At 39.5% G+C, this 23,986-nt stretch overlaps 2 protein-coding genes across 4 annotated transcripts in view; one reads left to right on the forward strand and one right to left on the reverse strand.

Annotated features, from left to right (window-relative positions):
• The window catches only part of KIAA0825 (KIAA0825 ortholog), a 235,823-nt gene extending 212,428 nt beyond the window's left edge, over positions 1-23,395 (reverse strand). Inside the window, exon 1 of the mRNA XM_058823362.1 lies at positions 23,327-23,395. The gene's annotated coding sequence lies outside the window, so the exon portion shown is untranslated. The remainder of the gene's footprint in view (positions 1-23,326) is intronic.
• Positions 23,168-23,986, forward strand: part of SLF1 (SMC5-SMC6 complex localization factor 1) — a 34,629-nt gene continuing 33,810 nt past the window's right edge. The window contains exon 1 of one of the 3 annotated variants that reach the window (XM_058823360.1): positions 23,168-23,286. The gene's annotated coding sequence lies outside the window, so the exon portion shown is untranslated. Of the gene's footprint in view, positions 23,287-23,438; positions 23,550-23,986 lie in introns of those variants that run through there. The other 2 variants (XM_058823361.1, XM_058823359.1) reach the window with 2 other exon arrangements.

Genomic DNA, 23,986 nt, shown 5'->3' on the forward strand with positions numbered 1-23,986 from the left:
GCCTCAGGCACACCCTCTTCCCAATGCAAACAAGTTTTACAAAGGGGTAAAAAACTCAAAACTAAATTGTTAAAGGTTTTAAGAAAACAGTTACATAAATGGAAAAGAAAATCCCTGCAACAGACTCTGCTAAATTTAGCCAGATTTTGTAATCCAATACAAGAGACAAAGTCTTAAAATACTAGGTATTCCTAATTAAAGATGCAATCATACTGTGATGCTGGACAACATGGCAAGTGATCACCACTGAGCCATCAATGTCAGAGGCAAGATGAAGTTCACAAAGTCCATGAAGATGAACGACTAGTATCAGTCCTCCTGGAGGGATCACAATAGGACACACAGCTGTGTCTTGATTTCAGCTTTCAGTGACAACAGTCAGTACCATCTATGCAGACAATCCCATTCTTTGATTTGTGCTATCTGGAGGTCTTGGAAAGTAGGGAAAGAAGGCCAGTCCCCAAATAATTTTTTACAAAAGAGAACTGGATGAAAGGAGCATCAGTCTGATAATAGCACAATGTCACTTATGGTAAAGGCACCTACTAGTTAGGGTCTGCAGTCATCTACATAACAATTTGGAAAAAATCTTATCAAAAATAAGGACATATTAGGCTCCCTATTGTCCCAATGCAGGAAATAAATGGATTGTCCTGGGACATCTGAATTCACACAACACACTTAGTGTTTGGCAGATGAATCACATATGAAGTTTTTTAAATAAAAAATACCTCTGACAGGCAAAATCAGAAAAGGCAAATAGAAGGAGACTCTAGGACACTTTGGGACCATTTATACTTGTCATGGGTTGATGATGGCTGGATGCCACACACCTACCATAGAATTCACAAAATGACTAGGTTGGAAGAGTTATTAAAGATAACTCTTAAGATTTAAAGATAAGATAACTCTTAACCCTTAAAGATCATTGACCAACCCGTGGCCAAAGCCACTCACTCCCTCCTTTTGGCAGCTGGACAGCAGAGAGAAAATCTAATGAAGGGTTTATGGGTTCAGATAAAGATTGGGAAAGATTGCTCTTCAAATACCATCACGGGCAAAAAAGGCTCTAATTAAGAGCCTTAAGAATTGAGTTTATTATTAAGAAAACCAAAGCAGAATAATGAGAAGTAAAATAAACCCTTAAAAATACCTTCCCTCCATCCCTCCCTCTTTCCCACCTCTACCTATCCCAGTGGTGCAAGGAGACACGGAGTGGGGGTTGTGATCAGTTTATTAGGCGTTATTTCTTCTGCTGCTCAGGGAGAGAAGTTGTTCCCCTGCTGCACAGTGAGGTCCCTCACACAGGAGACAGTTCTCCATGAACTTCTCTGATGTGAGTCCATCTCATAAACAACAGCTCTCTGTGAACTGCTGCAACATGAGTCCATGCCACAGACAGCCATCCTCCCCAGACTGCTGCAGCACAGATCTGTCTTCCACAGGTGCAGTCCTTCAAGGACAGGCTGCTCCAGCCTGGCAGCAAGGCCTTCTGTCCATTATCTTCCCATGGGGTCACAGCTTCCTCTCAGACATCCACCCACTCCAGTATGGGGCTCTTCCATGGGCTGCAGAGGCACAGCTGCTTTACCATGCTCTTCACCACAGGTTGCAGAAGCATCTCAGCTTCAATGCCTGAAGCACTTCTCCCCCTCCTTCTCCACTGACCTTGGTGTCTGCAGAGTTGTTCCTCTCACATGCTCTCACTGCACTCTAGTTGCAATAACAACGTCTTGGGTGTTTTTCTTCTTAGGTATGTTACCACTGAGGCATTGCCACTATTTCTAACTGACCCAGCCTTGGCCAGTGGCACATTCATCTTCAGTGCCACCAGGAATTGGCTCTGCCAGACACTAAGGAAGCTTCGAGCAGCTTCTCACAGAAGCCACCCCTGTAACTTTCCACTCAGAATGTCTGCTGACAGAAACAACAAGAATCCTGCAAGAGCAGAGTCCCAGGAAGGATTTCAGGACTCAGATTATTATTAAACACAGGGATATGGCTTTGTTAGGCACTTTGGAAGCCTCACTCAGAATAAGAAGCCAAGTGACTTGGCACACAATACACTAGTCAGAAAGTCACTTCTCCAGTGAATCTCAGAACCACATCCACCTTCCCTGTCTTTGTTTCTGAAGAACTTCTCAAACCATCTACTTGGACATTGCTGCTTTATGTTGCACAAGAAATCATGCAGAAACATGATGCAGAAGACAGAAAAAAAATAAATGAAGAAAAAAGTAATGAAAATTATATGAAGATATGCATGGATTCTTCTTGAAAATAGTAAGTAAAATGCCAAAACCACAAGAGACATGAAACTCACAGCTTGAGAACAGCATCATTGTTTTAGATAACTGAGAGGAACTGAGGCAATGCCAGCTGCAGTGGCCTAAATATTATTAGATAAAGTATGAGAAATAGGAGGGCATAACTCCCATTATGCCCTCTCATTTCATAAGCAAGTGATATTCCCTTTCATTACTGCCCTCCAAGTCTTACCCACAGAAATTCTACCTCCTTCAGCTGACAGCTAAAAAACAAACCTGGCCTGCTTGGTAAGAAGTGTTGACTCAAAGACTTCTGCCTAATCATCACTGAGCTTGAAAGACACATGACAAATAACACAAGCAAAAAGAATGAACTAGTGAAGGCCTATGTGTTCTTTATTATAGAAATGCCTGTGCTAAGTTGGAGAACATCTAAAAATTAAAATGGCATCCTGTGACAAAGATTGTTTCTAATTTTTCCACAAGGTTTAAATGAATAATCATATTACAATTCTTAGAACTGTGAATTGACATGCTCATTCTTGGCATACAAGTAAGATCTTGAAAGTAACATAAAAGATTCTTAGATTTGCTCTATTTTTTAGTATTACTAATTAATAGAAAGTTTTTTATTACCAAACCAGAAAAATATTTTTTCACTTTTACTTTGAGAGTTTGTTACTAAAAAACATTGTTTACTCCTTAACTTAGATATTTGTAATTAACAAGTATGCAAGATGGGAAATGTGAGAAAGGGAAGAAGATGGGAAGAAAGCTTGACATGGTTTAGGAATGGTACTCCCCAAGTCAAAGCCCCCACTGAGATTCTCCAAAACCACACTACTGCTCACAGTTGCTTCTTCCATTTTTTCATTCCCCCCACAGCAGTGTGATGAGTTGAGAACTGGAGGAACAGAAAGCAAGGATCATGAGCTGAGAGGAGAACAATTTAATGGGAAGAACAATGAGATGAGAAAACAGGTAGTAAGAGCAATAATACGAATTTTAAAAGTGTACAAAATTGAGGGTGATTTACATGCAAAATGCTCACTGCTGAGCCATGTAAGTCTAATCCAACTTCAGCCATGTTTTCCCAACGAGAAGGAACCCCTTTTCCCTGGAAAATAGAGAGTCTGCTTCCCCACTCCTGGCATTGACATGAGGTGGTATACATAGCCTTGGGGCCTTGGCTGTGGTACTTCACAGCTACTGCAAAAAATTAACCTTTTCCTGGTCAAAAGTCCTTCTTACTTGTTCATGTTGCTTTAATTTTTCCCCATTTTAATTTTTCCCCATTTTAATTAACAAATTTTTTAAAACCTACATTTAAATCATAGTATAAAGGCCATACTTTGTCACCGTCAAATGTACTGAATCCAGTGTTGATGATACTGGGAATGTTTTATCTAATACTTGGCACATCAAATTAGTTTAAATATTCCAATTTTGCTCTATCAACTTTTTCAATTTCCACTTTTTTCACAAAAGAGAAAAGTCAGGCACTGAGAGATATTCTTCAGATAAAATGCCAGACTATGATTGCTATGGTATAAGAGAAAGTAATTTTTATAACTAGCTCATCATGAGAAATTAAGCTGGATGTTCCTGTGCCGGACTTCCAAATACCAAAAATTCATTCAGACATAATATGGGTACAGCATTTATTAGGGAAGAAGTAAGAATGAAGAAAAAATTAGACTAATTACATAAACTACAACTTTAAAAAATGAATACATAGCTTTTAGAAAGACAATTACATAGACTAAACTTACTAATAGTTTACAAGCACACACTTTCTTAAACTTACACAGTTACGCTTTCTTAAACTAGGCAAATTAAAGATACAAAGAAATAAATTTCTGCAGCACTGATAGAGTTTTTAGAAATTCTTCTATAAACATATCTGTGTGATGTTCATGTTCCTGTCGGATAATTTCAAACAGATGACTAGAACAAATAGCTATTATTTCCACCTTGCAATAGCTGCTGAATGACTTTATCTCAAGATTTTTGATAGATGATCATATACTCTTATACTCAATCAAGCACAACTGGAATGATTGCTCAACAAGGGAAGACAACACAATTCCATATGTAACTTATATTTGTTTCCTAGATCACAGAGCAGTTTGCAGTCAATAGCTTTTCAACCTATGTGCCTATTTCAGTTTTGGAAAGTACTGCAATAAGACATATTCTAAAACTGACTACTCTGAAGAACACAGATGTAGGAAAGACAGCTCTTGACAAATCTTACTAAAACTTACCTTACTTATCAAAGAATCAGAAAACATTAAGGTTGGAAAAGAGCTCCAGGACAAGCAAGTCCAACCTTTTACTGAACACTGCCACAGCAACTAAGTCACCAAGTGCCACATTCAGTTCTTTCTTGAACACTTCCAGAGATGGTTACTCTACCACTTTCCTGAGCAGCTCATTCCAATACTTAACAACCCTTTCTGAAAAAAAATTCTTCCTTGATGTCCAAACTGAAACTCCCCTGACACATCTTGAAGGTATTTGCTCTCATTCCAGTATTTAACAACCCTTTTAGTAAAGAAATCCTTTCTAATGTCCAAAATTAACCTTCCCTGACACAGCTTGATGCCCTTTGTTCTCATCCTGTCACTAAGTGACTGCAAGAAGAGACCAACCCTATCTCGATACAGCCTCCTTCCCCTTTTCAGGCAGTTGTAGAGAGTGGCAAGGTCTCCCTGAGCCTCCTTTTCTCCAGGCTAAACAACCCCAGCTCCTTCAGCTGCCCCTCATATGGCCCTGCTCTCTACACCCTTCACCAGCTCTGTTGCCCTTCTTGGACACATATTCCCACACCTCCATGTCCTTCTTGAAGTGGAGGGCCCAGAACTGAACACAGGACTTGAGCTGGGGAATCACCACTGCACAGGGGGACAATCACTGCCCTGATCCTGCTGGCCACACCATTTCTGATAAAGACCAGGATGCCATTGGCCTTCTTGGCCACCTGGGCACACTCTGGCTCACGTACAGCCAGCTGTCAGTCAGCATCCCCAGGTCCTTTCCTCCTGGGCCACTCTCCAGCCACTCTGTCCCCAGCCTGTAGCACTGCATGGGGTTGATGGCATCCAAGTGCAGGAACCAGCCCTGGCCTTGTTGAACCTCACAGCACCGGCCTGGGCCCCTCGGCCCGGCCTGTCCGGATCACTCTGCAGAGGCTGCTCGTGCTCCAGCAGATCAACACTCCTGCCCAGCTGAGTGCTGTCTGCAGCTTCCTGAGGGTACACTCAATCCCCCCATCCACACCAGCAATAAAGACATTAAGCAGGGCTGGAACCCATACTGAGCCTTGGGGATTCCCAGGAGTGACTGACCACCAACTGCAGCACCATTCACCCCCACACTTGTTACTGTACAAAGCTGGCTTGTACTGATAAAAAAGAATTCCAGCCCAGTTTCATAAACTGGGCCGTGAGTTGAGACAGGGAGTTTCACCAATTATATTCCATCCTGGGCTGCAGATATCTCACTGGTCAGGAGCTGGCCTGTGTGAGGATAGGACCTGTCTAGAACCAGGAGTTTTGAATTCCCTATCTCCTTGAGGCCCTAGAGCCTAAGTAGGCTCTCAACACTAAAATACACTGCTTGTCACATGGACTTTTGAGGTGTCTGTGTTATCCTTGTCTCCAACCACCAACCCCATGGAACACTTGGAATGTGTTCAACATAGTACAATACACACTCTGGGCCCAACCCAACCTTCCAGTTCTTAACCCAGTGAAGCGTGCACTTGCCAGAGCCATGGGCTGCCAGCTTCTCCAACAGAATGCTGTGAGAGACAGTATCAAAAGCTTCACTGAAGTGCAGGTACACAATATCCACAGCCTTTTCCTTATCTACTAGCCAGGTCACCTGGTCATTAAAGGAGATGAAGCTGGTCAAGTAGGACTTGCCATTTCTAAACCCATGCTGGCTGGACCTGATCCCTTGTTAGTCCTGTATGTGGGATGTGACTGCACACAATATAATCTGTTCCATAACCCTCTCTGGTATTGAGGTTGGGTTCACAGGCCTGTAGTTCCCTGAATCCTCCTTCCAACTCTTTCTGTAGTCATGTTGGCCAACCTCCAGTTGTCTGGGACCTCCCCGGTTAACCAGAAGTCATGACAAATGATGAAGAGTGGCTTGGCAAGCTCTCCTGGCAGATCTCTCAGTACCCTTTGGTGAATCCCATCCATCCCCACAGACTTGTGAATGTCTCAGTACCACAGCATGTCACTACTTCCTCCTGCACTGCAGGGGGTCTGTTCTGCTCCCTGTCCCTGTATATCAGGGCAGGGGACTCATTGTCCTGAGGATAACAGGTCTTTATGTTAAACACTGATGCAAAGAATGCATTAAGTACCTCAGTCTTTCCATCATCCCTGGTTACAAAGCTTCCCCCTACCTATCCAATAAAGGATCATTCACCTGGCCATAGTACATGCAGATGTTGTGTCCCTGCTGCCCTCTGGTACCAATGCCGGGCTTTAACACTCTCTGCAGATGGAGATCTGGACAGCTGTATGTTTCTGAGGGAGCTCTCTGGGCCACCCTGCTCCTTCCAGCAACAGCTTTGAACCATACGGAATCCACTGTTGGGCCTGTTCTACTTGGATGGGCAAAAACCACCAGCAGAGCTCACCTGAGGAGCTGGGGAGTGCCTGTGCCCTCCAACAAGCCCTGCTCACACAACCAGCTGCGACAACTGCTGCGCCTCACCTCAACTGATGTGCTTATACCGTTGCCTGAAGTAACTGTATTTCTTAATACCACATCACACATAGTTTCAGGCTGCCATTCCTTTCTTATTATGCAAGTCCTCACGCTTGCATCATTATAACGGATACCAGAATAGCTGTCAGAAAATAATTCTTTCTTGTTTAACTTGTTAAAAAGACATACCTAGTGAATCTGATGTTATTCATGCTACTGTGGCTGAACATAATTTAGTAACAGATAACAGATTTCTCTGGATATTAGTTTTAAGAGCTACTCAGCATCTAAAAAAAAAATCTCAGTTAAAAAATTACTCAGTATTTTTGCATAAACCTTCTGACAGATTAAGGAGTCATAGATAAAAATAACATAAAGGTCCTCTGTGGTACAAAAATAATTGTAGAACACTAACAACTACTAGAGGAAACATTTAGTAGAGAAAAATACAAAATCCTGTTGCTTCTCATGTACTTTTTCATTTAATTTCAAGTTCATTTATTTTATGTGCCTTCTGAAATGTAGAAATTTATTTAACTTTGACATCCTGTTAAGATGTTTTAAAACTACTGAAAATGCTTATTTAATGCAACACCCCTTTTTTTTTTTTTAATACATAATTTTACTGTTCCAACAAGCTTTCAACAACAGGCAGAAGGTTAATGTGTTACTTCACCAAAATTCAGCATTACTTTCTAGCTGCAGTGGTTCTGGGAACAAAAGCCATTACATACTACCAAAACAAGTCATCACCTTACACAAAACATTGACAGAAATGTAAAGAAGAGATTATCCCTTAGAAATTAACAAGAACTGTTTAATCACCCTGTGGACTAGTTTTGAGCGACATGGCCTCCATATAGGCCCAAAACCCTTTGGCATCCCTCATTTCTTAGGAGATGTCCTTAGGGAAAGATTCCAATCACTTTCCCTTACATTTATATGAATTAGACTTTGATGGGAGAATGGAAAGAAAACTTCTGCTAATCACAAATACTGGTGCTACATCGTTTCTTTAAAAAAATTATAAAGACAAGCCTTTGCCATGACTGAAGGCTCTGCTCTAAAAATTAATTATACAAGGAAAGGGATATGAGATGAATTACACATCTCACTAAGAAATGAAATGTTAAATTACATTTTCACAGATTAACTTATGCCAAAATGTTAACATGTGCTCTACACCTGCAGTAAATGCAGTAAAAATACTATATTTCATAAATTGTGAAATGCATTTCTGTTGTTTACATTAAGAAAAAACCTCACTACAACTATTACATGATAACACAAACAAGCAATCTGAAATTAATTCTGGAACTATACAAGATAATCAACACTCACTGTTGCCAGGTGTAATCCCTCTGATCTGCCATATTCTGAAGCTCAAAACAATTATCTTACTTTTTGTACTTAAACACTGCAAACACTGAAATGCTAAGTTTTGAGTTTATTATTTTCCTCTTCTTACTCTTCAGATTAATTCCAAGGATGGCAAATAGTAGGAAATGTAGTTTGATTCAATTAATCTCCCCTTTGATGAATACTAGACAACAAGGAAACACAGATGGATTTCAACAGAACAGGGATATTCTCAAAATTATGGGAATTAGGCTAAATACATGGTAAAACCTGTGTATTCAGGAAATACAGCTCTCCCACAACCCCAAGTAACCTAGAGTAAGTTTAACTAAGTCTAAGTCTGAACTGAATTTTAAATGTTCTTCTATTTTAGAGTACTGTAATTTGTGATTTTTTTTTTTTTTAATTTCTGCACTTGGAACTAATTGTGTACACAAAGCATCTAAAGAATACCACTGAATTATAGAATCTCTTGAATTGCAAAAGACCTACCAGATTCATCAGTTGAACTCCTGGCCCTCAGAAAAAGACACTCCAAGAGTCACCAATGTGCCTGAGAGCGCTCTTGGAACACTTCATGAGCTCAGACAGACTTGGTGCAGTAATCGCTTCTCTGAGCAGCCTGTTCTAGTGCCCAACCATCCTTTGACTGAAAAACCTTTTCCTCATGTGTAAACTAAACATTTCCTGACTGAGCTTCATGCAACTCATTTCCTTGAGTCTTGTCAGTGGTCACCACAGAGATCAGCACCTGGTCCTCGGCTTCTCCTCATGAGGATGTTTAAAATTGCAGTGAGGGGTCCCCTCAATCTCCTCTTCTGTAGGGTGAATAAACCAAGTGACCTCAGCTGCTCCTCTTAAGACTTTCCTTCCAAACCCTCTACCATCTCCTTTGGACACTCTTGAATCGGTTAATGTCTTTCTTATAATGTGGTGCCCAAAAGAGCACACAATACTCAGGGTGCAGCCCAATCGAGTGCAGAGCAGAGCAGGACAACCACCTCTCTTGACCACCTGGTGATGCTGGGCCTGGTTTGCCCCTCTGCCCATCAAGGCACATTACTGACTCATATTCAACTTTCCATTGACCAGGACCCCAGTCTCTTTCCACAGCACCGCTCTCCAGCCTCTCACTCCCTAGTCTATGCACACATCCAGGGTTGCCCCATCACAGGTGCAGAATCCAGCACCTGACCTTGTTAAACTTCACACAATTGGTGACTGACCATCTCTCTAACCTGCTGAGGTCTCTCTGCAGGGCATCTCTGCCCTCAAGGGAGACAACAGCGCTTCCCAATGTAGCATAATCTCTAGACTTACTTTCAAGTTCTGCATCCAAGTGTTAATGAATATGTTGAAGAGAACTGAGGATGGAGCCCCATGGAAGTCCACTTTTGACTGAACACTAGCCTGATGTCACCCCATTCACCATAACCCTTTGTGCCTGACTCATGAGCCAACTGCTCACCCATTGCATAATATGGTTATTCAGCTACAAGCCAAACATTCTGTCCAAAAGGATACTCTGAGAGGCAGTATCAAAAGCCTTACTGAAGTTCAAAAAGATTACATCAATTGGCTTTCCTATATCATATAGATGGGTTACTCTGTGATGACATGGATACAGGAGTAAATATAAATATATAGATGACATTTACTTCCGTGTAAGATTGTCTTTACATATATTTTTTTTAATTTTAATGTGGCTATCTGTGTTTCACATTTCCCCATACAGCCCACATCAGCGGGCTTTCCTTTTACATTGGGTTCTGAGTTACCTGAGCATCTTTAGCAGTGTCTCAACTGTGTTTTCACCATCTGTTCTCATGGCAGTCCTTATTTTGCAAGTTTGCAAACAACTCTGTGCAACCTCTTTTCCCTCAGTCAGTCATTCTGCTCCCTTATCCCTTCTGTTCTACTAGATGAATCACTCTGGATGCTAATATGCTGCTCTCTACTGTAAGGTAGGTGAAGATGACATGCTAGCATGGCTTAACTGTTCAAATGTTGCATGACATTGTTTGAAAGATATGAAGGTATGGCTATGCTAAATAAGAGCAAAGGCTTTCATGTGTCACCTATTTTTTTTTTAATTCCCTGTTTTCCTATAACACTGTAAGACTCTACAGCTAAAAACTCCCAAAATGCAATTTTTCACAAAGTTCCCATACCGGAAAATAGAAAAGGAAACCAAATAGAAATGACAGCACTCTTCAAACTTAACTAATCAGATGTCTTACTTTTGCACTAACTAGTCTATTAAAAAAATGAAAGTTTACCTATACAACTAAGATTAAGAAAGGATTAAGATTAAATAATACATTGTATATCCACTAGACACCAAAAGATGCATACAGTTGGTAGTTAATGTATCTTCAGCAATTAAAAATTCAACTATATGAATATTGCAATAATTTAAGTTTCTAAATTATTTATCTCAAAGTGGCAGAAAATATCACTATTTAAAAATAGCACACAAGATGCAAGTGATGAAAAATTGATGTGAAATAGCAATCTAAGACTTGAGCTCACTTTAAGCAAAACTATTAATGCAAAAAAATTCCCACCAATTTCAAGTCAATGCAAAAAGAAATTTCATGGCCCATGGCCCATTCCACCAATTCTTAATTCTCAGTTTTATTCTCTCTGAAGTATACTAGCAAGCTGTATAAATTCCAAAAAAAAAAAAGATAAATCAAATCACAGAGGAAAAAATTAAATTCTTTCTGAATCACTCCCTTATACCTTCTGTTTCCCCTTCTAATCTTTCATTTTCTGCTACACTTCCCCTCCCAAACATCCAAGTGAAAATAAATGTCGGATGGTGGTCTGTTAAGACAGAAAAATAATCTCTAACTGCATTTTACTGTATTAGCTGGTTAATATAACTCCACAGCGAAACTAACATTTAGAATCTATCATATCAATGTAGTCATCATGATCCAAGCTGCAAATAATAGTGTGTCACTGTCAATTTTGCTTTCTCACACTTTCTTCCCTTCACTTCATCTGATTTTAATAATCCCTGTCAAACCACAAACAGTCCAAATTACCTTCTTGACACAGAAGCTTTCAAGGAAGAGACAGAATCTCAACTTTCATTTAGTGACTACAAAAGCAAGCTGTCCGACTGGACAAATATTATTTTCACTCTTGACAATCTCTGTAGTAAAGCATGCTTTTTAATTTTCACTGAAGCTGCCAAGGGTTTCAGATAAGCTTCTTGTTCAGCATAGACTAACTCACAGGATTAACAAACCAACAACTGTAATTGTGTTTAAAAAATCCAGCAGTTTTGAGGGGAAAAAAAAAACCTCAAGAAATGACAATCACATGTCATCAGCTGAGTTAAGAAAAAGATTATACAAATAATTTCAATTTAGTAGATCTCATAGGATGTTTCAAGATCATTTTACATTTCAAAGATTGACCAAATGGCTGTTCCTAACAATGTAATATAAATCAGAATTTCAAGGAGGACAAATTTATATCCAAAGACACTAACAGCAATACAAAAAAGGTTATCATTTGACAACAGGAAATATGTTCAAGGAAAACAAATTCCACAGAAGAATGTCATCTGCAACCATTTTCCACTCTGTTGGCTTGTCCTCAAAGTAAGCTCAAGAATATAACACTCTGCTTCACCTGTATCAATTTAAAACTAATTGACTTCTCTGATGAGGTACAGTATTGTATAATTAGCATTATGGTATAAGTTTATGTGAATCAAAGTATAATACATTTTAATACAAAAATTTTCTTCACATAGACACACTGGTCTCTAATTATCTGAATCTTTTAGCTGAAAGCAGTAATCAGGTTTTGAAATGCAACTAGATGCAAAAAAAGAAAACATAATAACCAAGATGCTTCCCATCAGAAGACTCATGGGAAGTATTTGTTCAAATACCTCATAAGATTGTCCAATGCATGAACTTAATTTAAGCCTAATCAAAACCATTTTAAAATATCCTTTGACAACTAGTCTGTATATACCAAAACAATAAAAGCCCATCTTTGATGAATCTCTAAAATCACAACAAAATGCAGAGACATACGCATAGATGGTGTTTAAAGTTCCACAGCAAGAGAATTATGCTTTCTACTAATACAGAAGCCTTATAGTGCTCTTACAACAGCTTGGGCTGGTAACTGGCTCCTCATGAAGACTCACTCATCTTCATGGCCAGATATCTTCCTGCTTGCCTTCTAATTCTGTTTTTCTTCCTAGAGAAGAGTGAGAGTTTCAAGAGCTTACTGTTTTCCTTTAGCACAGCTAGTTAAAGCACAGTCTTGATACTCAGCAGTGTATTGATTCTGCTACAGGTCTGCATCAGATTGATCTGTATATTTTTATTCTTAAAAAACTATCTGTTCAAAAGATCACTTAAAGGAGGAAAAAAATTAAAAAACACAGACCAAAGGTATTTGTCTGTTTTAATTAAAAGGACATTGATTTAAGCCTCTTTATGTGAAGTGCTTAGCCCTGACTATGACTCGACTTCTAGTTAATTATCAGTTTATATTCACAGCAGAACTCATGACTGCTGCCAGGTACATTAAAAATCCCACAGATTATAGATGATTTGGGGTGAAAAACTACTGAAGAGAATAAAAATAGAAGATACAAAAGACATCTGTGGAACACTATATTAAACTACAAATATACTGACTGACATGTCTACACCACATCTAGTTAGTGATTATCAAACTACACATTGTGCCTAACTGCTTTTCAGTTCTGTAACTATTAGGGAAAATAAAAAAATCTTAAGGCAGAGCCCTCTCACTAATTCACAAACCATACATAAATAAGTTTTCCATCTAGTTTCTCAGTGCTAGCCTTTATCTTCCCAGAACACTCCCTCCATATTTCAATTCAGTTTTGCTACTTGATAACTTTACAACATTATAAGATCTTACATCTCTATTTCTTTGCAGGATGAACAAGTCATCTCAACTATGCTGCTACAATAGCAAAATGACACACAACCAAGTGGCAATTTTAAAAAATATTTATCCTCAATATTTTTCCATTCCTGTTGAAAAGAATGAAAGGAAAATAAAGGAATAGTTACAGTTAAAGGAATTCCTTCTTATCAAAGACATTGTAAACAATAGCTTTAAGCTCCAGCCTAAAGCTCCTTATCATAGAGCAACAAAGAATCCCACAGCTGTCAGCTCAGGAAAGAAACATACTGTATTCATGGTGAAGTTCATTTACCTTTATACCGTTACTACATATGCCATGGAAATGCCACACGGTTCAAGAACACTCAGAGATAGTTCTAATACACTCAGCCATCTCTTCTGGGAAGATGCTGTGTCAAGAATATTATTTCAAGGTATGATAGAGGCAAGAGCACAAAAAGGGAGAGAAATAATAATTACTAAATGCATTCACACTGGGAAAAAGAAATAATTATTCGGAGCCAGACCAGGTCATAAATTACTGTGCAAGAAGGAAAGACAATGAGCTGATTTGTGATGCAGAAACGGCTTCGTCCTCCCTATCTTAAAAAATCTATTATAAAATTTATTTTAGATTCTTTAGTGCCAAAACCACTTAGCCGTTGGTTTCATGATTAAGAGGACAAGTGTTCATAAATATCTTGTAAATGAATACCATGCACTGTATTATTTCTTACATAATTACAAGACTTAAATGACTTGTGCAACTGGACAAGAAGTGGAACTACAGTGTAAACAATGTGTACTACTTGCCTATTACATCATAGCAAAGCTTCACTGAAAACTAAAAATCAATTTTTGGTCTTTTGAAGGAAGACTACATTTCAAGTTTGTAGAAAGACAGGAGGACATCACAAACCAAAGGTGTAAATTTTTTTTCCAGGGTCACACTAACATTTTAGCAAATTTCTTTTTCCTTATATTAATTTCAAAGAATTTTATAACGTAAAAAAAAAGCAGCCATGTAAGATTCAAGGAGGAAATTTATATTACAATCAAATTTTAACTGCCTAAATCTGTAATAACTAAATAATAATAAAGTAATAACTTTAGCAGAATATCCTTCAGAAGCATGAGTTGTCATCAAATCTATTTTTATATAACAGTTCTATAGTGAACCAGAGATTTAATTCAATTATTTTAACCTGTAAGATAAACTATGCTTGTTGTGACCCAGCCAACAGCAAGTGGTCCCAAACAAGACTCTCTTCACTGGTACACCACCATGAAGCTGTTGGAAGGACATCACCAGAAAAACCAAAATATCCAATGAGAAAACTAATTAATGGCACATAGTCTGAATAAGGAAGAAAGTATTCAAAGATAGAAAAGTGGGGTAGCATTTATAGAAATGACATTTTTCCTAAGTAAGCTGGTAATAAGTGATAGCACCACACACTTACACTAATCTTTAGAGCTGAACATTACTTGAAGTACTTGTTTCTGAAGAACTCAGAAACTTGAAGTTTGTTCCAAATAAGTTTGAAAAAAGTAAATAGCTTTGCAAATGTATATCAAGCAAGGGTATTTAACAAATAATTTGATTTTTAGTATCAAAGCAGACCAGAATGATTTTTCCATTTTTTTCCCCTCTCACAGTGTGCACCAGGGATAAATTTATGAGAGTATAAGCACAAAGAAGGTTGTATTGCTCACCATTCCCTGGCACGTGGCAGTTAGTTATGTGAGACAGCACACCCACCAAACTCTGGCTGAACATCAGTGAACACTGAGCTTTATTGTTTGGTGCTTACTTTTACAGGAAATTCAAAACTCCCGGGTCTAAACAGCCCACGGGTTCATATTTTACGCCCCTAGACCTTGAACCAGTGACATGCTTGCACCTTAGGAAAGATGTCATTGGTTGAAGACCCTGTCAGTCAACCCAGGGACCAGTTAATAGAACTGGGCTGGGTTTCTTATTTATAACTGGATTAATGCTCAGTACAAGCCAGCTTGTAATTTAATGTGGCAACAATTCCCTATATTTACATTACCTGACATAACATACATGTACCCAGTCAAATGGCATCTTAAGAATTTAAAATATTCTAGAGACTACTGTTCTGATTTCAAACAATACCTGAACAGAAAGTTCTATTACATTTAACAGAAAAAAAAAATGGGAAAGAATATGTAAAAAATAACAGAAACTCCCCTGTTTATCTGCTTTTGTTTCACATATTTAAGTAATTAAAAATCTTCTTACAAGCTTTCTGTACACTCCTGGTTTAGGCAATAGTATTCAATAAAATGGAAGTGGTTCTTTATGTGGAAAAGAACTAGGAATTATCAATACTTTGTGGGGTTTGAGCTAAAGTACTTCAGGACTAAAATTCTCATAATTCGTAAGTTCCATAGAAAAATCAATAAAGACATAAGCAAAGGAAGTTTGAAAGACCAGCATAGAAGTTTGACAACAGGATAGCGTTCTTTGACCAATACTCTTACATTTGTGTTTTATATTAAAAACAAAGACAGCAAAGCCTTTACTGTTTCCACTGCTTTTATTATTTTTCTAAAAACAGAGGTTATGCAAAAAAACCGAAACAAAACAAAACAAGCCAAACAAAACAACAAAAAACCCCACATAGAAACTGACAGTAAGGTTCTAACTCCAGCCCACAAAAGCCAAGAAATTTAAAGTTACTCTGACATTCAATCTTTAAATCATGCAAGGGTGCTTCTTTTTCTTTTTTTGAAAAATGACAATGCAAGGTAATGACAAGTTGTCAGCCCTAACTTTGAATTGCCTGAAGTTTGTCATTTGGTGTTTGTGTCACAACCTTAATGTTATTTAAATGTAGTTTTTAGTATCTATTATTTAAAAAGGTCTACTTTATGACAGCAAAAAGCTTTGATGGCATAAACCTCAAAGTACACTGTAGTGCTGGTATGCCACTTCATTAGAAGTAGTGCATAAAACATATGCTGTTGACAAATCTAATTCATTAAAGTTGAGGTAGAAGCACTTTAAAGCAACTGGATGGCATCATTAGCTACAGCTCCTTTCATAAATTATTCCTCTTTTTTCTTCTGAATGATTTTGTCAGTGTTTCCTTTTCAGACTGGGAATGTTTTTGCCTTAAAGTTCAATACCGTCAACATGTTTGGTCAAGTTAAATAACTAGCTTATTTGCTAACACTGAAATTGTAAGCTGATTATTTCACCCATATTAACTAAAGAGGAATAAAGTTAAGAAACAATGTATAAGAGTTTCAGCCTTATCAAACATAAAATTTTAAAATTAAGAGAAACAGAGATTATCTAGTACAACAGAATAACATTGTGGCAGCATTGTTTTATGCCTCCAAGAATTGCAGCAAATCGGGATCTGGAAGCATGTCTCAAACCAGACTGATTTGCTGTAAAAGTTCTTTGAGAGACAACATACTGTCCATTTCTAGTTCTCTGTGCTTGAATACACAAATTTCCTCTTAAAGATCTGCAAATGCTCTGCTGAATATGCCTGATTAAGTCATCCTGCCAACTATGCCCCTTGTAGCAGTGTGGCTGAGAGAAGACTTGGTCAGGCATGAGAAATACAACAGTGATTACGCGGATGACTACGATTAGAATTAATGCTAATACAGTACCTAAATTTGTCAATCCACTATATAAGTGGGTCTGAAGAGTTGTAATATCATAGGCTTGGCTAGAAACATACAAGTTTACAGTCTTTGGCCTTAGAGAATGAACAGTTACAAAGCAACAAAGTATCTATGGAACTACTTTAGGATTTTATCTCTGTATGTGGCTAGATCTTACTGCCTTTTTTACTCAAACCTCCAAAAGTCAGTTCTCCCTGCCTTTGAGTTGGACGTACCCTGCAGGCATCCCTGCTGGGGAGCAGAGGGAGCTGTTTCACATAGAAGCTGCCTGCAGCCTCGGGAGACCAGTTTGCCCAGTCTACAGCAGCATTTTGTACCTTTTTGCTGGCCAAGGCACATCAAAGTCAATCACAATAATCAGAGCTCTCCCATCTCTGGAATACATCAATTATGCAACTATCCAGACAGTTCCTTCTGCAATTCCTACCTGGTGTTCTTACCTTAGGGTAATTCCCACCACATGTTTTTATCTTAGGACAAATCAAATTGTCTGTTAGAGACAACCAAAAGGGAGGAGGTGTTGGAGGTGGGGGTAAGGGAACTGCACACGAAAACATGATTATCTTTTGTCAGGTCACATTTACCACATTAGTCATTTACCAGTTCCATCAGAAGATTAATGACACATATGTCCAATATGCTACACATAAAATTTTCCTAATTGGTCTCTGCATTAATCCTCATTCTGCTCTTTTTCCATTTTGTTCCCTCTCCTGCCATACTGTCTTTACATGTATATGGAACAAGCTTTGCACCACCAAAACATGGGAAGACTTACCTGCAGATGGGCAAGCAAGATTTGCAAGATCTGCTGATAACAGGTCCCTTAAGGGACAAATAAACAGTTACAAAGAACCTCTATGATCCTCTGTTAACCACTCAAACTTCTACTTAGCCCTTCCTGAGACACTTCCTGGAGCACTGGATCTAGCTCTGGGACTCCTGACATTAGAAAGGCATGGGCCTGCTTGAATAAGTCCAGAGGAAGGTGACAAAGATGATCACAGTGCCTCTGCTATGACAACAGGCTGAGAGAGTTGGGGCTGTTGAGAGTGGAGATCAGAATGCCCTGGAAAAGCCTTATCATAGTCTTCCAATACTTAAAAGGGAGGTTGTAGTGGGCTGAAACTAGATAGCCTTTAAGGTTTTTTCTAATCCATCCCATTCTATGAATTTCACCTTAAGTGGCAAGTCCATGTCTGATACCTATATGTTGCAATCTTATATTCCAGTTACATATTAATAAGAAAACAGAATTGTAACATTCTGGTAGGTATTTTGAATCTTTCTTGCTCTTGTTGCACCTTCATTATCTACCCTATAATAACTAATGCCATGCTTTCTCCTAACTTTTCTTCAGTATTTTTGTCCTTCCATCCACAATCAGCTCTACCTTTTCCCTCTATACTGATCTCAAGTACAGCGAACTGCAGAGAAGGTAGAAAGTGTACAAATAACACATTACCCCACTGACTGTATCTCATCTAACTTAATTTTCTAATGTCTGTGACCCAGGGTTCATGTTTATCTGCATTCTGATCATGCTGTTGGGCAGTTGCCTAGCCAGAAATTAAACTGAGGGGAGAGATGTGTTATTGCAGAGAATAAACCATTCTGGAGTATTCATAGTATATGCAGATTGTACTCAACATTCAGTTATTAGCAAAAATTTGCAATATCTTTTAGCATTACCTATATTTACCATTTTAAATGCAGTTACTTAGAGAAGAACAAAATACCAAAAGACAAACTAAATGCATTTTACAGCCCAAAACCCAAATAATCAGCAAACACAATGTCAATCAACTTATGGGCATTCTCAAAAAACAAAGAGAAAAAGAAGATGATGAAAGGATTTTGATGAATGAAAAATTGCTGATCACATCAGAATGGATCACCTGTGTAGGAAAAAATATTATTAGAAGGCCACCAGGGAAACTACATCACTTAAGTATTCCAGGCAGGTATATAGCACATTTAGGACAAGGCAGAAGAGCAATAATATGATTAAGAAGGTCTAAGAAGCAGTGATAGATTAACTCATGTCACACAATGAAAAGAAACTTGGACTTTATGTGGTAGGACAGTTAAGTATTAAATGCAAAATAAATCCATTTCATAACTATATTTTAAAAGAAACAAACAACCAAAACCTTAGTCCAAGTCTCTCCAAGTGAGAGACTGAAAGTACGCTAAAAAAACACAGTTCACTAATTCATTACTGACTTAACTAATCAACATAAACTCACGTAGAGAAGAGTTACAGAACAAGCTGTTGAACACTGTTCTGTGCTCCCTATGTTTGTCCACTGATCCACTGACATACATTAACAGAAAGTGAGCTGGCAGAAAGGCAGATGAATGCAAGGAGATGAGAAGATGGGCAGAGCTCATAATAGTCATAAAAATAAATGTTCCTTGGAACAAAAATGGCTACATGAAAGAAACACAAAAGATATGTCCTGAGAAGAACATGGAGATGTTTTTAAAAATAAGTATTAAGTTATGATAACAGAGTTTATATTATCAGTACAGCTTGAGGAAAAGCAGGAACTTTCACAATGCTTGTTCTGCCTTTCCTGTATTCATTAGCTCATGAGAGAAACTACAGGTATTTTTATAGAAAGGTGATTACTACTAAGAAGCTCCCGTAGCTTCTGTGGATTTATATTGTATTATTTCTAATCCTGTAATCCCTTATCACTACAGAAGAAAATTTAAATTCCTTCAGTTTCAAGGAGCCAGAGACAGTGTTTCGTACTGAAGAAAAAAATGGACTTTAAGTGGCACAAAGTTAGATTTTTATCCACATGAAGGCAGTGTGGAGACAATTTTATGACTGGTTTTTCAGTGTAGTTTCACGACTGTTTATTTCAGAAAGCTGTGATTACTAATGTTTGCCTATTGCATTACAAGTTTCATTTTAAAAGTATACATATTATGTTTAGACTGAAGAAAAAATCTCCAGTGAATAATTTTCCTTAATAAATCAACTGATAATCTTGTTTGCGTGATGGCAAGTATTTTAAGCACATACTACAAAACATATTCCACTAATAAAAAAATCTGTCAGAATTATACTTCACAATGGAAAGATGCTTTTGTGTGGACTTGATCACTCTCAAAATGTGCAAGTAATTACGTAAGGAATTCACACACAGGAAGTCAAAAAGCTTATGTGGGACAAATAGTACACACGAAAAAAGATCAAACAAAAAAAAAAAAGAAACCCTAACTTGCAAAGTAAAGGACAAAGTGGCAGAGGCTTTGGGAAACAGACTGAGATTTACAGACAAAGATCAACAGTGATAACATAGAAAGCAGCAGCACCAACAAGGCCTGAAGAAAGATAACCATGTGAAGTAAAATAGCTATTACTGGGAAATGCAAGAAGTGAAATTTCAAGGCAAAAGACATAATGGTAATATAAATATGCATAGAACATTAAGGAAATAAAAATTTTAAGGCAGAAAGCCTGAACAGCGTAATGAAAATGAAAACTCTTATTTTCTCTCTAGGTATAAAATTAAAAAAGGAGGTCTGAAAGAGATGGACACCTGATACACTGTAAATAAAATCTTTCTGTGATAGGAGGACAGGAATATTTATTTTTCTGATCTTGCTTTCTTAACGAACTGGACATGAGAGCTGTACAGCCATTCTTGATCATCCTTAAAATGTAGTTAGAATGTTTATAAGTCAAATACCATGTGTGTAGTACAGAAAATTGCTTCCTAAATTTTATTGAACATGTTACAGGTACTGTAGAGCAAAATGTGTAAAAGTAGATACTATCTAAAACCCAGAGACAAGCTGCTAAAACATAATTTATAATACTGAGCAACTGAATTGTATACTTGACAAGTACATTAAAGAAAACTAGAGGGACTTAAAAATACATCAGTTAAAAAGCCTGCTCCCTATGAGACCTAAGGGACACTTAGCTACCTTAATGACATCACAACAAGGAAGGAAAGGAAGAAAATATTTTAGACTTTTAATGAACGAAATAATTGAATCAGGCAGTAAGTGAATTCCAAACTTAGCAGTCATCACTGAAATAATGGTTTAAAAACGTAATTCCTTAAAGCTCCATTTTGGTAACAAATTGCATTTTTGGTAAAATTTTGAAGAAAAAATAGATGTGAAATGTTTGAGAGCTCAGTTATTTTGATTACACATTATTTTATGTGCCAGAGACATGGGGAAAAAAAAGTTAATTCTTAAAGGCAAGAAATGGTCATCATATAAGTATGAATGATTGAATCAAGAATATCCTGAGTTGGAACCACAATCATCATCAAAGTAAAATTCCTGGGCCTGCACATGACACCCCAAGAGTCACACCATGTGCCTGAGAGCATTGCCAAGCACTTGGTGAATTCTGCAGGCCTGGGACTGCAACCACTTCCCTGGGAAGCCTGTTCCAGGGCACAATCACCCTCTGGATGAAGAACATGAATCTAACCTCGGTCTGTCTTCCCTGACAGAGCTTCACAGCTTTGCTCACTAGGAGTTAGTTTAGACTATCTTATGCTGAAGACTTCTCCAGCCTGTTAATAATCCTGTGACATAAAACTGCTGTTAGTTAGCAGTCAAGTAATGAATAGTAGCTAGTCCTAGTTAGTAAGAATTAAACTGTTTAAAATAAAGCAAAAGTTTACAAGAATTAAAATCAATACAATCCTGACAGTCCTTTACAGTCCTGATAAATCAATAGTAAAAGTATAAAGGTGCAACAGGTACAAAATAGAAATCTTCATTGTCAATAGACAAGTGGAAGCAATAACTGTAGTCCGAATATTAACTCTAAATATTTAAGATTTTTTTCACTGTCATTTTTGCAGAAAAAGTAGTGACAAGGATTGTTGATGGTAACTTCTTCATGCAAAAAAATAACTGCAATGCTAAGAAAACAAGAGATAGGAAAAGCTTCAGTAAGCATTAAGGGTACCAGAATACTTTTTAAACAGCAAGACAAGAGATATCTGTGGCCCAGAAGAACTGTTTTTCTGTTTTGATATTCTGGGAAACTCAGATTTAAACCAAGTGTCCAATTTGCTGCCAAATTTTAGATGTCTGCGTCTAGGTGATTTTGGTTTTTGAGAGATACTTATGTTTTATAGCCGTGGTGAGCTCAAAGCATTGCTTCGATTGATCTAAGCTGCAGTGACAAAAACTCAGCACTTGTGAGTTTTCTGGTACACATCTCAATTTACAGGTCTTAAATATGAAAGAGTATCTGAAATACCTCAGTGAGTACAGGGTGACTTGACCACAATTCAGTTCTCTAAAGAGGTATTTCAACCATCTTTTTTTAATCTTTTTTCTTGAACGCATGTATTCTACTCTCAAACTGTAGAAAAAAACAAATAAAAGTGTTCTACAAAGCTACCTCTATTTGCCAGGAAGCATCAACAGAGTTCTTGTGCAGTATCAGTTCAGTTCACTGCATGAGAGAGAAATAGTCAGAAGTCATCTCTCAAACCCAGAAGGGACCAAAATAAGGAGTGGGACACCAAAAAAAGTTTTATAAACAGCAAATCTTGGCATTTCTACATTTCTGAATTCTACACTGAGTGCCTGAGGTACAAGATGAATATTATTTTGATCTTTTTGTATTGTTTTGTAACTGAAAAAAAATCAAGCCTTGACTCTCGTAACCAAAACGTTACACCAATCTGATCAGGGGGCCAGGAATGCTTTCCCTTCATGAACAGGGCAGAAAACCCTTCCTAAAAATATGTGCCTTGATTATCTGGCTGTAGCACTACCTTCTTACCTGCCCATGTGGCTTTGAAACGTTTCTACGAGACGTTTGAGAAAATGGCTCTGAGGGTCAGAAATCTCTGATCCCTCTCCTCATTCTTACAGCCAGCCTGTTCCACAGGCAACACACTTCAGCTTGCGTACAGACCGACACACCTCCCTGCCACACCGCCTCCCACAATTTCAGCTCCCCCGAGCCACAGCCTCGCCGATTTCCAGGCTCCGGGAGAAGTCAGCGCGTTTCCCAGCTCGCCCTCCGCCCCCGGCCCGCCTCCCTGCGCCTGGCAGGGCCCCCTCCTCTCCGCCGGACGGAGCACCGCCCCTTCCCGCTCCTCGCTGCAGCCGGGCCTGGAGCGCCACGCCGCCGGGACCGCCTCAGACGGATTTCAGCGCCGCCTTCCCGCGGCAGGTGCCAGCGCCCATAAGCGCCTCGGAGCCCGAGGAGCTCGGGGGCTGCGCAGCGCCCTGCCGTGCCGCACGGGAGAGAAGGCGGCCGCGGGCAACGCCGCTGCTCCGCGGGCGGCCGCAGCGGAGCCCGGCCCTGTCCCGCTCGGCGCCAAGGCCCGGCCGCACGGTAAGCTGAGGGGAAGGGCAGCCCCAGCGGGGCCACTTACCCGGCCGGGATCCCCCCGCGGCTCCGCGCCGGCGGCCCCGGCGACCGCGGAGCGTCAGTAACAACGTCCCGGAACGGCCGCTCCGCCACATCCGGGGGCGGGGCGTGGGAAGGCGGGAACCTGCCGGGCTGCGGCTCCTGGCGGGCACCGAGACGGATCGGACCGAACCGAACCGAACCGAGGCATCGTCAGCGCCGGCACATTGCCCGCTCCCGTAGCCTCCGTACGTGAGCGCTGCAGGGCTCCCCGCCGCAGCCAGGGCCCCTCGCTCGTCACCTCCGGAGCGGGACCGCGGCCGGCCTGCCGCTCCTTGGCGGCGTGTGCCTGTGGCGGCGGGGTTCCTTCACCCGCGGGGCGATGGGAGGCTGCACCGCGCTGCCGACAGCGGAGCAGGGGTTCCAAGGCCTGAACTTCCAGGCGTTTGGGTGCAGAGCCAAGATACCGCACCTGGCGGGCTCGGCCCACTGCAGGCTGCAGTTTGGGGTTCCTTCTCAGGCTTCGTTCGTTCTCAGGCTGCTCCGGTACCGCCTGTCAGGTGTCTTTGCTGTGGCAGGCAGTGAGAGCTTAAAATGTGGGGTACCAGCATTCATTCCTTTTGAAGTGTTTTCCTATTTTATTGGAAAAGAAGTGCTAGTCAGGCCTTGCAAGCAACTTCCCATG

Source organism: Ammospiza caudacuta, chromosome Z (genome assembly GCF_027887145.1).
Source record: "Ammospiza caudacuta isolate bAmmCau1 chromosome Z, bAmmCau1.pri, whole genome shotgun sequence".
Classification (NCBI taxonomy): domain Eukaryota; kingdom Metazoa; phylum Chordata; class Aves; order Passeriformes; family Passerellidae; genus Ammospiza; species Ammospiza caudacuta.